The sequence below is a fragment of the Vipera ursinii genome (assembly GCF_947247035.1).
Source record: "Vipera ursinii genome assembly, chromosome: W".
NCBI classification, from domain to species: Eukaryota; Metazoa; Chordata; class Lepidosauria; order Squamata; family Viperidae; genus Vipera; species Vipera ursinii.
The window spans coordinates 34,139,611-34,149,913 of NC_139522.1; positions in this window are offsets into that span (position 1 = coordinate 34,139,611).

The following is a 10,303-nucleotide window of genomic DNA, read 5'->3' on the forward strand; positions in this document are numbered from 1 at the left end:
ACACAAGCTCAGAACTTAAGAGAGAACTTTTATAAAATGTTTTATAGATGGCATTTAGATCCTAAAAAGCTTGCAAGTATGTATCCGAACTATCAGCCAAAATGCTGGAGGTGTGGAGGTGAAGATGCAACATATTTTCACATATGGTGGACTTGTAAAAAGGTTAAGGCTTTTTGGATAAAAATTTGGTGGAATATGCAGAAGATCTTCAAGCAAAAGATAAAGTTTTGTCCGCAATTCTTTTTGTTGGGTATAATTACAGAAGTTACTGTTGTGGACACTAAGCTGATGTTGAATTTAATTACGGCAGCAAGACTTTTAATAGGTCAGTATTGGAAGAAGGAAGAACTGCTGACTATAGAGGAATGGACTTTAAAGGTTTCTGACCTGGCAGAAATGGCAAAGATTTCGGCTTATTTGAAACATCATTCGCAAGAACGCTATATTATGGAATGGAAAAAATGGATTGAATATATTCAGAAGAAATATGGGACTAAAAAGTTTCACTTAGCATTTGAATAAGTCTTCCTTTTGATTTTCTTTTTTCTTTTTTTCTTTTTTTTCTATATGAAATGTTAGTATTGTTTGTAGTTACCTTATATGAGCTAGAGAGTGATAGATTTAAGAATTTATTGTTGGTAGCATATGGATGTTTATGATTGTTCTTTGTTTTTATACCCTGTACTTAGCTCTGGGAAGTCAGGGGGGAGGGGGGAAAGGGGGGGAGGGGTAGGGAGGGATAGGTAGGGGAGGGGGAGAGGGGATTGTTAAAGATAAAATGTATTTTAAAACTTTTCAATAAAAAAAAGAAATGGAATCCTGCAAACTATGATGCGTAGTCTGATTGCAGACGCTGGGGTCGCAGAATCATACTGGGCAGAGGCGGTGCATTACGCCAATTACACCTTAAACCGCACCTGGAGCAGTGTTGTGGACCAGACCCCATATTTCCTGGTCCATGGTAGGAAACCAAGTCTGGGACACTTGCGTGTGTTTGGCTCCTATGCTTGGGTGCACATCCCCAAGCAGCTGCGGAAGAAGGGAAGATCTGTGTCCCAGAGACTGAGGTTCTTGGGCTATGCTCCTGGCTCCAAGGCCTACCGTTTCCTGGGAGAAGGGGGCAGGACTGTGACTTCCCAATCTGCCTCCTTCGAAGAGGACTCCAATTGGACCCAGATCCATTCAAATGATCTGAGCCCATATGTCAACCAACCCAGCAAGGACACACCGACCACAACATCACCTGAGACAACCACATACCCTGCCACTGATGAAAGTGAGGAACAAGACGAAGATGTCATCCTACCTGGATCAGATGGGGAGGATGAGCCGTCCAGTCCCAAGGGGGAAGACACGCCGTCTTCACCCCCAGCGATGCCTCAGAGACCCGCGGAAGAAAAGGGCGGTGAGTGGCAGAAGGTCAGGAGATCAAAGCGGTCCAACAAAGGGATCCCGCCAAAGAGAATCGACATTGGGCACATCGCGTCTGTCAACTGCGTTGTGGTCACCCCAAAAACCTTCTCTGACATTCAGGAGCTGCCCATCGAAGAACAGGAGAAATGGCAGCTCGTGATGGAGAAGGAAATGGAGAGCCTAAGAAACCACCAAAGGAGAGGAAAGTCATTGGCACAAGGTGGGTTTACAAAGCCAAACCACTTGCCAATGGCCTCTACCTGTAAAAGGCCCATTTAGTAGCTCAGGGGTTCGCTCAGCGCTACATGGAGGACTACGGGGAGACCTACTCTCCAACTGTCTGGGCAGAGAGCGTCAAGGCCGCCCGCGTAACTGCAGCCGCTCTGCAGGAGGAAGTCTTCCAATTCGACATCCAGACCGCTTACCTCCACGCCAACGTGGACCGGCAGATCTACGTGAGGGCCCCTCCTGGCTACCAGCAGGAAGGGGGAAATACATGGTTGCTCCACAAAGGGTTATATGGCCTTAAGCAGTCGGGGAAACTATGGTACGACTGCCTTAGAAAAAGTTTAGAACAAGTTGGTTTCAGTGCATCCCATGCAGATGAATGTGTTTTCACACGCAACTCCAAGGGTACCACAGAACGGGTGTTAGTTTATGTGGACGACCTCCTATATGTAGGGCCTGACAAGGAAGGGTGTGATGAATTTGCCAAGGCCCTGGAGGAAAAGTTTACCCTGAAGTCTTTGGGGCGGGTTGACAAGTACTTGGGTGTGCACATCTTGGCCACTAAGGGGGGGTTCGCCCTATCTCAGAAAGAAAAGATATAGGAGTTATTGGCCAAATGCAAAATGGCTGAATCTAACCCAACGCGTAGCCCGATACAAAGTGACTATTACAATCACACTCACAAGGACGGTCCTGAGTTCACAAATAATACGCTTTACAGATCTGTGATCGGCTCCTTGCTATATATCAGCCATTGGAGCAGGCCTGACATAGCTTTAGCTGTGAATCTACTGTCCAGGCATGTGGAACACCCAAAGGAATTCCACTGGACTGCTGTTAAGAGGGTACTTAGGTACCTCAGGGGCACGACCGATGCTCTCCTTGTGCTGGAACCAGAGAAGGGGAAGACGGCCCAGCTCTCCGCTTACTCAGACGCAGACTGGGCTGGCGACACCAAGAGTATACGGAGCACCTCTGGTTTCCTCATATTGCTAAATGGCTGTCCTATCCATTGGCATGCTAGGCAGCAAAAATTTGTTTCTTGCTCCACGGCCAAGGCGGAATATGCCAGCCTGTCGGACACGGCCAATGATTTGATTTGGTTCGATGCTCTGATAACAAGCATCTGGGCATCTCCCCCTCTGCCCATCCAAATTCAAGAGGATAATACGGCTGCAATTGGAATCTCGGGGGCATATGCAGTGGGCTCTAGGTCCCGCCACATAGACATACGCTATAAAAATGTCAGGCAGCTTGCCAAAGAGGGTTTTATCCATGTTGAGCATTATAACACAACTGACCAGATTGCTGATCTGTTCACCAAACCTGTTCCCATTGACCGGCACAACCTTCTGTGTAAGCGTTTGTGTTTGGTCTTCTGAACGTGTTTATGCATTTCTATGACACCTGCTCGCCCCCTCACACACATTCACTGGTCCCTGTCATTGGCTAGCAAGAAGGGGAATTGTTAGATGTTTTGTGCCAGCCATGGCAGTTCCCCAAAAAGGTTAGCAGATGGGAGCAAAGAGGCTTCTTTGCTCCCACTGGTGGGTCAGGGGTCCCCGGCCCCTGCAGCCCCATTGGCGAGAGAGTTTTATGGTAAGGGAGGGGCTGAGACCCCCCCATAAATACCTCTGCTCAAGGGGCTGCTCTCTGCTTGCTCTCTGTTCTCTTTTGTTCTTTCTTTTGCTTGCTTGCTTATCCATGAGCTCAATCCAGGCATGGAGGCCTCCATGCCAGGAAACTCTTTCTATTTACTTTATCGTTAAATAAAGCTTTGAATGATTGCATCCCTGCATGATGCCTTTTACTTGGAAGCACCTTAACGAACATCGACCTCGTGAGACAATCTCACACTGTATGAACCTCTTGAGCTCACCAAGGGAATCCCGCGTGAAATATAAGTTATTCACATTGTCAGAAATACTGCTGATGACCCAGAGAACATGAGGCATAGAAAATCTAAAGCATAAGCTGTTAATAAGCTCTGTTTCACTGGTATCATCCGCATGGTCTTCCTCTGATTGTAGACACCACATTAAACAATGGTTTAATATTTTAATGATACACGCTTTCAGAATCTGAGGCATGCTGACATTTTGAGATTCCACCATTTCTAAAACAGGAAATAAGGTAAAATTAGTCTAGCCATTTCAACTAATCAAAATACTGTTTTCTTAATTTTTATATTTACTTACCATTTGAGGTTTTGCAGAACCTGCAACAACAAGGCTTTATAAGTTTGTTGTCTTCATTGAAGCCATATAGCTCAGGTCCTTTTCTCATTTTACACCCACGCTTGGGAGGTTTGGGGGTCAAATTTACATCAAACAAATCTCCATCAGTATTTGCCATCTTCAAAAGACTGCTGGAATTAAATCGCTAGCTGTTCAGACCTGCCTGTACAATCTCTCCTGTGCTTGCTATGACATGTCCTTGAGCCTAGTGCCTGTCCAGAATCACAGGGTATGACATGCCCGGGCATGTCCCGAACAAGGCCTAACCCCCCTTTTTACTAGCAGACACAAACATGCATGTCCTGGATTCTCAGCCCTGACATGCCTGAACAAGTCTACTTGCCACCTAGCTGGTTGCCCCTTGTGAGCATTTTAATTCCTGTTAATATTCCTTGTCTTTTTGCTGTAGGGGGCAGAATAAATTTTATTAAGGCCGTGCTTCGTACGGTTACATGTACATGCGGATTTGAGGGCCCAATTGACAAAATATGTGTCTTTAGGTTTTTACAAAGGTAAAAATCAGCTGCGGGTTTTAAATGGTTCCCCCCCTTGCATTCAAGAAAATGATTTTAAAACCTCCTAGAAATAAACACCTTTTAGAAAAAAGGGGGTTAAATGCAAGCCCTGGCTGCCTTTTAGGGGCTCCTTTTTTCCCAGCTTTTGAGGCACTGATTTTTAAAACTCCACAAAAATTAAAAGCATCATTAGGCTAGAATGATTAGAAATAAAAAGCATTTTTTTATTTCACAGCTCCCCAAAGTAGGGCTTGTTTCCCAAAAACACAGGCCTCTGTTAATTATTTGCTTTATTTAGCTTATTCTGTTTGTTTTGAGTATCCATAGAATTAGTCTAGGGTTAAGCTAATCATGTATCCAGAGGCTTGACTGCCTTGACTTATTGATGGGGGTTAGGTTCAACACGCCTTATCTGGAAATAGGGCTGCTAGGGTTACTCTTGCTTATCTTGATGGGCTTAGGCCAACACATCACTTCCGCTCGCCTTATCTGAAAATAGGGCTGTTACTTCTGCATAGGGCCATGATCTGCTGACGTAATCACCACCACGTGGGTTTGTTTACTTTGATGATGTCACTGATCAAAAGTGCTGATAATTTTCATTAAAAAAGGTATACACTATTACTACTCCTGTACTTTCTGAGTGCACTGTATATAACATTGAAGTTCCATATTTTTCAAGTTCTTTATCCATTAAGCCTAAAAGAAAAGTCTCTGGTTTTATCTTTATATTCACTTTGAAAAAACCTCTGTATTAAGATGTGACTCCTATTCCAATATTTCTTTGTCACACGTCCACCATAAATGATAAAAAGTTCCTCCTTTACATTTACATTTCCAACATTCATTTGAGATACCTTTATATATTCTTGACAACTTATCCAGTGTTAGATACCAACAATACATCATCTTATAAAAGTTTTCTTTTAGTTTATAATTTAATGTGAATTTTAGACCTTTTATCCACATATTTTCACATTGTTCAAGCATTACATTATATCCAAAGTTCTTTGCCCACTGAATAACACAATGCTTTACATACTCATTCTCCAAATTCAATTTCAATAATAATTTATAAACCTTAGCAATAATATGTTCACCGCTACTACACAGTAGGATTTCCAATTCATTTTTCACAAAATCAAATCCATAACTCTTTTTGTCTAGTTTAAATCTTTCAATTGTAAATATATGAATCAATGACAAACATGTCCTTCTGATTCCAACTCCTCTTTCGATTTGAGGATAGGGTCGCCATAACTGAAAAATATTATTTGAACATAAGTCCACCAGTCTGGCCTCGCCACCATTTCTTTTCTTAAAAAATCTTCCTGGGGAGACACCCAAAGAGGCATCTTCGCAGAGAACTTTATTTTATATTTAATCCAAACTCTTAGGATGGTACATCTAACAAAGTGATTATTAAAATCAATATTTACTTTAACCGTATCATAACTTAAAGAGCCATGCCATCCAAATTTTAATTCATAGCCCTCTAGCATAATAATAATAATAATAATAATAATAATAATAATAATAATAAGAAGAAGAAGAAGAAGAAGAAGAAGAAGAAGAAGAAGAAGAAGAAGAAGAAGAAGAAGAAGAAGAAGAAGAAGAAGAAGAAGACGCTATAAGGGACCTTGGAGGTCATCTAGTCCAACCCCCTGCTGAAGCAGGAAACCCTATACCATTTCAGACAAATGGCTGTCCTGTCTCTTCTTAAAAACTTCCAGTGTTGGAGCATTCACCGCTTCTGGAGGCAGGTTGTTCCACTGGTTAATTGTTCTAACTGTCAGGAAGTTTCACCTTAGTTCTAGGTTGCTTCTCTCCTTGATTAGTTTCCATTCGTTGCTTCTTGTCTTGCCTTCAGGAGCTTTGCAGAATAGCTTGACTCCCTCTTCTTTGTGGCAGTGGCTAAGATATTGGAACACTGCTATCATGTCCCCCCTCATCCTTCTCTTCATTAAACTAGACATACCCAATTCCAGCAACCGTTCCTTATATGTTTTAGCCTCCAGTCCCTGAATCATCTTTGTTGCTCTTCTCTGTACTCTTTCTAGAGTCTCAACATCTTTTTTACGTCGTGGTGACCAAAACTGGATGCAGTATTCCAAGTGTGGCCTTACCAAGGCATTGTAAAGTGGTATTAACACTTCACGTGATCTTGATTCTATCTCTCTGTTAATGCAGCCTAGCACTGTTTTGGGTTTTGTGGTAGCTGCAGCACACTGCTAGCTCATATTGAAGTGATTGTCCACTAGGACTCCAAGATCCCTCACACAGTTACTACTATTGAGCAAGGTACCTGTCAGGTCCTACTTCAAACCCACATCTGAAGAAAGCAGATCCTGTCTAATGTCAGGTCCCACTTCAACCCCACATCTGAAGAAAGCAGAACTCTTGGGAACAATTTCTTCCAAACAGGAACTTTTATTAAGAGTAGGTGATAGCAGGCATAATAGACAGGATCTGAGATTTCCTGCGCTGTGCAGTAGATTATAATATCCCCAAGCAAGACCCCACCCCATAGATCGACCGCCCAATGTGGGATGGCCAATTCCCAAGTGTTAACTCCGTTGTCAGAACCGGGGAGATATCATTGGCCCATCTGCAGCACACACAGTGAAGTTGGCGGCTTCTTCACACTTTCCTCTGAGAGCGTAGACATAAACCAGGCACTGAGGTTACATTCCTTATTTCCTCCTTTGTTCTTAACTAACAGTTTAAAAGATAGAGTTCAGAGAGAGAAATAACGCAGGAAACAAGATGTTGAGGATACAGACCCAATAAACAAAGTAAAGGATTACATTGTAGTGAATAGAGGAAGTGAAAGTAATAGCCCTGCAGGCACATTCCCCCCTCACCCTTGCGAGTATGGTAGAACCCAGGGAAAGGTGGGATTCATTTTTAGATCAGAGAGGATAGATAGAAATGAAATAAAATAGGAATGGGTTCTGACAGTACCACCTATACCTGTACATTTGTTTTTTCTTGCCTAAATGTAGAACCTTACTTTTTTCACCATTGAATTTCATTTTGTTAGATAGCGCCCAGTGTTCAGGTCTTTCCAGATACTCCTGTATCTTAAGCCTGTCTTCTAGAGTGTTGGCTATTCCTGCCAGCTTGGTGTTGTCTGCAAATTTGATGAGTTCCCCATCTCTCCCCTCGTCCAAATCGTTGATGAAGATGTTGAAGATCACTGGGCCTAGAACAGAGCCCTGGGGCACCCCACTACACACTTCCCTCCATGTAGATGCAGTTCCATTGAGGACCACATGCTGAGTACGGCCAGTCAGCCAGCTACGAATCCATCTGGTGGTGATGCTGTCTAACTGTTGGAAGAAAAGTCTTCATCGTGGTTCAGTCCAAGTTGGGAGTAAACATGGCGACTGCTTTAGGAAGAAGGTTGTAGTTTATTGAAGAGGAGAGCCAGACAGGAAGATGGCTCTGGCAGAAAGATACTGAGGGCTTGGGGGGCACTTTTTTCAGTGCCATTGTAACTTCGAACAGTCACTAAGCGAACTGTTGTAAGTTGAGGACTACCTGTACTTCATCACTTTTTTCTTTTCTTTTCTTTTCTTTTGGTCATCAAGTTTTTGACACCTTGCTAGGCCACTGGTGGTACTCGGATGTTGCCATATCCTAAAAGTGGTACAATGGGTGAAAAGGTTGAAAAGCCCTGTGTTAAGGCACAAAATAGACACTAATATAGGCAAACAGAAAAAAAGATCCCTGCAGTGGCTCCAACCCATAAAGTTCTAAAGGTCAGGGCAAAAATTTTGTTAGGTGGAAAAGAAATTTATAGTTACCAATATTCTGTGCCAATCATTTTCAAATGTTGGATGTCATTTTGAGCTTCCAGTCAGGTTTGCACATTCCTCCCAAAATACTTCACAGCCATGGTTTGCCTCAGTACATAACCACTGGCTGCCCTTTCTGAAGAGTTGTTTCCTGCCTTAGCTCTTAGTTCAGTGCATCCAGGTTTGTAATGTCCAATTGAGGTTAGCCAGTATGCAAGCCAGGCTATTACATTTTTTCTTAAATTGCACAGTGAACTCTAGGAGTCCCAATCTGAGTCCACCAGGAATATTCAGGGCTTAGGTTTGGAGATCTATTTCCTGCTACTTCCTCAGTCAGGGCATATGAATTGCAAATCACCTGAGGGGCCTGGTTCCCTCCCCCTTGGAATTTGCAGGAAGTTGTACATGCAAAGTTTTAATGATACAGGGAAAGAATCAGGCTGGAGTTCTACTGCAGGTAGGTGAAAGAGACTCAGTGTGATTATGAATGGTGTGTGTGTGCGTGTGTGCAGCTACTAATACAAACAGGCAATACAAATATTCTGGATAAATTTTCCTCCCACCAGACAGAAATCCAAGGTGTTCAGGACTTGCTGTGCCAACTATTCCCAAATGCCATCTCTCCATAAATACATTCAACTGGCTTATTACAATAAAAATGGGGCAAGAAAGAAAACTTTAAAATGAGTTTCCACCCTCCCCCCATGTTGTTGTTAGCTGCAAAGTCGTGTCCGACCCATTGCGACATCATGGACAATGTTCCTCCAGGCCTTCCTGTCCTCTACCATCTTCTGGAGTCCATTTAAGCTCACACCTACTGCTTCAGTGACTCCAACCAGCCACCTCATTCTCTGTCATCCTCTTCTTCTATTGCCCTCAATCTTTCCCAGCATTAGGCTCTTCTCCAGTGAGTCCTTCCTTCTCATTAGGTGGCCAAAGTATTTGAGTTTCAACTTCAGGATCTGGCCTTCTAAAGAGCAGTCAGGGTTGATCTCCTGTAGGACTGACCGGTTTGATCGCCTTGCAGTCCAAGGGACTCGCAAGTCTTCTCCAGCACCATAGTTCAAAGGCCTCAATTCTTTGGCGCTCAGCCTTTTTTATGGTCCAACTTTCACTGCCATACATTGCAACTGGGAAAACCATGGCCTTGACTATACGCACTTTTGTTGACAGGGTGATGTCTCTGGTTTTTAGTGTGCTGTCTAGATTTGCCATGGCTTTCCTCCCCAGGAGCAAGCGTCTTTTAATTTCTTGGCTACAGTCCCCGTCTGCAGTGATCTTGGAGCTCAAGAAAATAAAATCTGTCACTACCTGCATTTCTTCCCCATCTATTTGCCAGGAGTTGAGAGGGCTGGATGCCATGATCTTGGTTTTCTTAATGTTAAGTTTCAACCCAACTTTTGCACTCTCCTTCTTCACCCCTCCCCCACATAGTCTTCCTAATTTTCTTCTGAGGCTTCATGTGGGGAGCACTGGCTCCAGGACTCCTTCCTTCTTCTGCAGCTTTCACAGGAATCTGTGGGAATGGTAGGACTTGGGAAGATCTGTACCATTCTGGTTTCTTGGTGGCTTTTTAGTGGATGGCTGGATTCAAAACCCAATTCCATGGCTCAAATGGATGGAGGCAGCATTTGGGTCAGTGTGCTCTGCTTCCAAAGTTTGGGGGGGGTCATCTGTGTAAAGCTGAAAGACATGAGAGCAAGATCTCCTCCCCCCTTTCTGGGTGGACTCTCCCAGGAAAGGCAGACAAAAGCATGGAGCTCAGAAGATAAGAAAAAGAGAAGTAGACTTCCTGTTCCTGTTTCCAGCGGAGCAGTCGGAAGATTCAGAATGCCGAACCCTTTGGCTGAAATTTCTTTCTGTTGGGGACCCTAAAGGGGCCAGAACCCACCCCAAAGAGGTGGAATGAATGAAGGAAATCTGACTTCCGGTAGCGCTGCCGTGCCGAATGGTGGTGTTTTGAAGCCACCCGATCCTGGGAAACGTCAAAGCGCCCGGAGGCAGCGAAAATCAGTTGCCCCGCGGCACTGGAGCCTCTCCCTCGGGAGAAGAGGGAGAGGCGAGCTTGCCTGGGTAGAGGTAGAGCTCCCCTGCGATTCTCTCAAGTAGT